This window comes from Pinus tabuliformis, chromosome J (genome assembly GCF_031772625.1).
Source record: "Pinus tabuliformis cultivar Carrire ecotype Pingquan chromosome J, CPIR1, whole genome shotgun sequence".
Taxonomy (NCBI): Eukaryota; Viridiplantae; Streptophyta; class Pinopsida; order Pinales; family Pinaceae; genus Pinus; species Pinus tabuliformis.
Genome location: NC_142295.1, coordinates 305603596 through 305609494, shown reverse-complemented (window position 1 = coordinate 305609494; position 5899 = coordinate 305603596).

The window sequence follows — 5899 nt, the reverse complement described above, 5'->3', positions numbered from 1 at the left end:
AATTCTTAAAGGATGTTTGACCATAGAAGAATATGAGTTAGTGTTGAATGACTGCCATAGTAGGCTTCTGGAGGTTATTTATATGGGCTTGCTATGGCTCAAAAAAAAATTCGTGCAGGGTATTTTTGGCCTTCAATTTTCAAAGATTGTGTTAAGGTGGTCAACCAATTCCATCCTTGTGGATTTTATACTCGAAAAATGCACGGTCATCTAGCTACACATTTTCTTGTCATCACTTTCGGTCCATTCACTAAGTGGGGAATTAATTTGACTACATGTAACATGCTAGGGTCCTAAGGTTTAGGGATCAAATTTCTCTGTCTCTTTCATTCATTTTGAGATTTTTTGTAGCAGTTTAGCCTATCAACCATTTGTTTTCATAGTCTAAAACATGATTATCTATAGTCACTATTATAACTCCATGTTATATAGCATCCTCAAATACAAGATAAAATTTGAGAGAGTATGAGTCTATGAACATGTCGTTAGGTCATTTTCTCATATGAGGTCATTTAGGGTTCAAGGGTTATGTATCAATGGTCAGAACCATGAATAAAACAAATATGGTTCATTTATTAAGGTTTTTTTGAGTATGTTGCTAGTATTTTTCATCATTCCCTATTCCATCATTCACAAATCATCATCCCTTTTATTAAACCCCATCATATACTTTTTCCATTCCTATATTCTTTTCATACACCACATTACATATACTCCCTTCCATATACTATCCTTCGTTCATCACTTATCATCATAGGCACACCCCTTCCCCTCAAATCACCTCTCATCATCATTACCATCACATCCCCCTACATCAACAACCCATTATTATCATTCCTAATTCACAATTATTTCACCCTTTATGCTAAGTTCACACCCAATGACAAAAGAAAAACATATGTAAGTGCACTTTTTAAATTTCTATTCATGATTTTCCTCATTCTTTCTCCAAATCCTAATTCACACCCAAAGAAGGTTTTCACTCAGAGGAAATTTTGACAGTTATATAGCACAAGGCCAAGAGTAGTCCAACAAAGGTTCTGAGGAAGCTTCATTTAATTGTAGAAGGTTGTTGCACAATAGTCATGCAAATGCTACAACTACACAGTCACTACCCAACTACTACACAAGTGGTGAATAGTCTTTTCTAGTTTCTTCACGTGTAGAAAGGAGCATCCAGTGGATCCTACACCACCCCGACATCATCTCCAATGTACCCATCAGCTTGCTTTCATCTAGTACAACTCGTAACCATGCTGAGCTAGAAGTATACTACACATTGTTGTACAAGTGTTGCGTAACTCATCACTCAGTTGTTTTATTTTTCATTTATTTTTGGACCTTAATTTTGGACATTTATATTGTTATACTAGTGAATAGGATAGGGATGAATCGATAGGGATGAAATAGTTAGGTAAGATAAGGTTTTTTTACTTAAAAATAATGTTGTAGTTTTTATCTTAGCCTAATCCTAGTTTCAAATTTAAGATGTGGTGTTTCTAAGTTGAGTTGTTTCAATCCTCTTAGTGAACGAAAGATTAATTATATCTAGTTTATGAGTTTTCATTCTTCCTAAATGTATTTAAACTGAACAAGACATGAAAATGTAGTTTGAAATTGGGGAGAAGGCTTGTGTATGTGTTTTTTGTTGAAATAAAATTATCAGTGTAGAGAATTTGCCACTTGACCAAATATTCTTGTGGTATGGATTTGAATTTTCTGTGACTCTTGTTATGTGCATGTTAGTTTCTATGTCTTTATTAACTTTTCACTTTTAAATTGGCTCTGAAACAATTTTTAGAATTTCATCTATGTTGAGGCTTCGAATGATTTGTTTCTTTCCTAAACTATGATGGATTTTACTCTTAGTTAGGTTCTCCTTTATGGTAATCTTCTCGATATTTGATCATAAAATATAGGTTGTAGAATTCATTTCATGCTCTATTACATGTGATTAGATATCTTTGTGTATTTTCAAGTTACTTTCAAAACTCACCCACTATTCTATGACATATTTTATGACTTGAAATAATACCTACCTTGCCTCTTTTTTCATATGTGTCTCATGTAAGCTATGATAATTTTATGTAAAAATTTGAATCATGGATCCATGGTCAATGGCCCTCCCTCTCAATTGTATCGACCATCGTCATTAATTCCTATGTTACCTTTATAGATATGGCCTCTGTTGGATGTCCTTAAGCATTATTGTTTACACATTTTGACTTTATTTCAAGTGAGGGAGCAACCTCGAGTTGGAAAACTATAGTTTTCTAGCCAAAAGAGGTCTATGGTTACCCCTGTAAACCTTTTCTCAGCCTAGAGGTTCAATTATAGGGTGCTAACATAACCCAACTTTAGCAAAGGTACATAAGTACATTATCATAGAAGTAGAGTACTTTACAAAGTGGATTGAAGCTATGCCCACTTTTAATAATGATGGTGAGACAACAACTCTTTTCCTTTTTAATCAAGTCATTTCACAGTTCAGTATCCCTAAAGAGATTATCAGTGATCATGGAAATCACTTTCAGAATAAGATGATGTCTGAGTTGCCTTTGAAACTAGGATTTTGGCAGGAGAATTCGTCTTCTTATTATCCTCAAGTTAATGGAAAAGTTGAAGTCATTAATAAATCCCTTAATATTATCCTGCAAAGAATGATTAATCAAGGTAACTCCAATTGACATATCATGTTATATCCTGCACTATGGGCATACCGAATGTTTTTTATGATTGTTATGGGATTCACTCCTTTTCAATTGGTTTGTGTTTTGGAATTGACGTTTCCTATAGAATCTGATATTCCATCTCTCAAGTTAGAAGCCCAACCTCTTATAGACACCTCAAGTCTTGAATAACACCTTATTCATTTGGAACATCTCAATGAACAACGTCAGCATGACACCACAATGAAAGAGACCAAGAAGAAAAGAGACAAAGCTCAACATGAAAAGTTTATATGACCTAGCGTTTTCTATAAACGTGACCTTGTCTTTGTCTATGACCAATATAAAGACACCTTGGGGGTAGTAAATTCAAACTTATGTGGCACAATCCCTTCATTGTTAAAAGGGTCTTGAAGAAAGGTTCTTATGAATTGATTGATTTTGAAGGGAATGTGTTGTCGAAGCCTAGAAATGGGCTCTATCTCAAGAAGTATTATGCTTAGGCTCTTGCCTAACATTTGATTTTTTTTGTAAATATTGTACATAGCGTTAGTTTCTATCTATATGTGTCATGGTGATGATCATATTTTCGATCTACTTTGGCAGGTTTCGACAGGTGATTCAATGTACTTAGGATTCATAGATGGTGCTAGTAGACACCCTTAGAATTTAGCTTCCACTACTTGGGTAATACATTATCCATTTGGTCAGTTGTTCATTGAAAGAGGCATGTATATCAGTCCTTCTTCTATACTATGCCTGAGTACAGTGTCATTATTAATTTACTTTCTAAGGAAATATCTTATGGTATTGAATCATTAGTGGTTTACTTGGACTCGCAATTGGTTGTGTCTCAATTAAATATTTTTTTATCATGAGAGGGATCCTATACTACGTTATCAATATCTGAGAGTGATATTACTGCATATATCATTTAATTCTATTACTTTCATTCACATTCCCTGATCAGATAATGCATTTGTTGATTCTATAGCTAACTAAGAATTGTATGGACATATCAATCATTCACCGCATTAAATAAAAACATCAAATAATCATATGTTTATATTCTCAAGTCATCATTAAATCCTTATATATAGATAGATAAGTGTGTCAAAATATTACAAAATGTGGAAAAATGTCCTACAAAATTAGGGATTAAGCCCAATCATGTCCATATAAAGAAAGATCAATAATATAGAAACTAAGTCTGTGGGCCCTCGCCTAGATGTACATCTTGATAGAAGATAATGGAATTTTCCACTCCTTAGAAGAGTTTCACCTACTCTCATGGTACTCCAACCACTCATCTATATATAGCCTTGGGTAGGTCCTCTACCACTACCATTGGAACCTGGCGAGTTAGACCCTCCAACTTCCTCTATACAGTATGGAGGACTTTCTCAGAATCAACTGCTACTCTTTCTGCATCTTTGTCACGGCGCCTATGCCTCAATAGACCCCAAGGTATCACCGGACCCAAATCTATATTGTGATCATTTAATCCTGTAAGGATTTTTGTTTCATGAAAAAATACATTAAATTTCTTGACCTTATATTCAAAAATACAAAAAAATAGATATTCCAAAAAAAGAGTGGGAACAAGATAATTTCTTCATCATTTGATGACAACAAGATTCAATCATGTCACCCTCAAAAAAAGCACTTAAACTGAGTCTTTCCTCCATTGGGATGGGACTTAGTTTGACATTAGGGAATCCATAACCTTGTTCTTGAATCAATCCTCCATTTATTGGTTATCTCTTCCCATCATATGGAGAGTTACAAACTTACAGAATGTTATATTCTTATCCATAAAGTCAAATCAAGTCATGCTTTTTCTCAAGGGAAGTAAACCTATTTTCATCTATTCTATAGTGTCTTTTGACTCATTTATGTCATTCATACTTGGTATATTAAGTTATTCTCAGTGTCACATCAACGACACGGTCCTTTACTTGTGTTGGTTAAGAAGGTCGCTATTAACTTATCACTGACAGTTCTACTCTTATCCACTTCGACAAATTTCTCTGAGAGTAGATCTAGAGTTTCACCCTAGCCCTATTTACATCATTGATAGGTGACCTTGTGCTCAACATTAATCAACATTATGGGTCTTTGACTGAGCATTTTACGTTGTGTTTGACATCAGCTTACATTATCACACATTGGGATTCATGTAATACCTTGGTTTCCATTTTACCATATTGGTGGATTCCTCGCCTCTGTGTCAGCATTCATTATTGGTAGGTTCATAGGATTTCTATCATGTGTTAGCTACATCTTGTGTACACCAGAAATGTACTTTGAAATGGTTACTTCATCTCTCTTCATTCGAGTTCTTCCAAATTATTGGCCTCCAGGTTATACTCGCACTGATCGATGTGGGATGCCTTAATGTCGTCTTTCCAACAAATCTTTTCCAATCGAATCCAACTCATTTCTCTAGGAACAACATCTCAAGTCCTTCTCTCAATACCTTAGGGTTTGTAGCCATTAGTAGAAGAATCCTTCACTATTGACAGTAAGAATACATCAATGTCTCTTCATTGATAGATTATTTCAAGTGTTTGACTTCAACACACATATTCACACTTGTTAGGTTGTACTGGGGTACCTTGACATTCATTATCATTATTAGTAAGTTGTCTCGCATTTGTTAATGATATACATCAATGACCGGTAATAAAACAACTTCTCACATGGTCAACTTTAGCTCATATATTCCCATAGTGTAGAAATGTACCATTTGTGGTCAATGAAGACCTCAGGTTGTGTTAGAATCTTGGTTCACTTGGTAGCTCCTTTAGTTTTATGATAGTGACACCTCTTACCTATTACAAGGAAAAGTGTCTATGCAGAACTGCTAATCCCACTAAGGTGTGGTAGCTACCTTAGAAACAAAGAAAGTAAAGCTACTTTCATTTTCCTTTATGAAAGATAGATGAGAGAAGAATAAAGGAGACCAACCTTTGTCTTGCGCTTGGCTCCTAGCTTGATTCTTCTCTCTTCTGATAGTCCTTTTCTACTTGCTTCCTTGTACACCCAGCTTCATAGAGTACTTGTAGAATCAAAGTAGCATAACACTATACAAGAACATGGATCTATTATCATAAACAATCCAGGATCAGATATAAATTGACCATAGAAATGCATGAAACATAAATGACACAAGAGTATGGAGGAAAACTTGAATAGCTTTTATTGATAATCAAGAAAGAGCTAAGAGA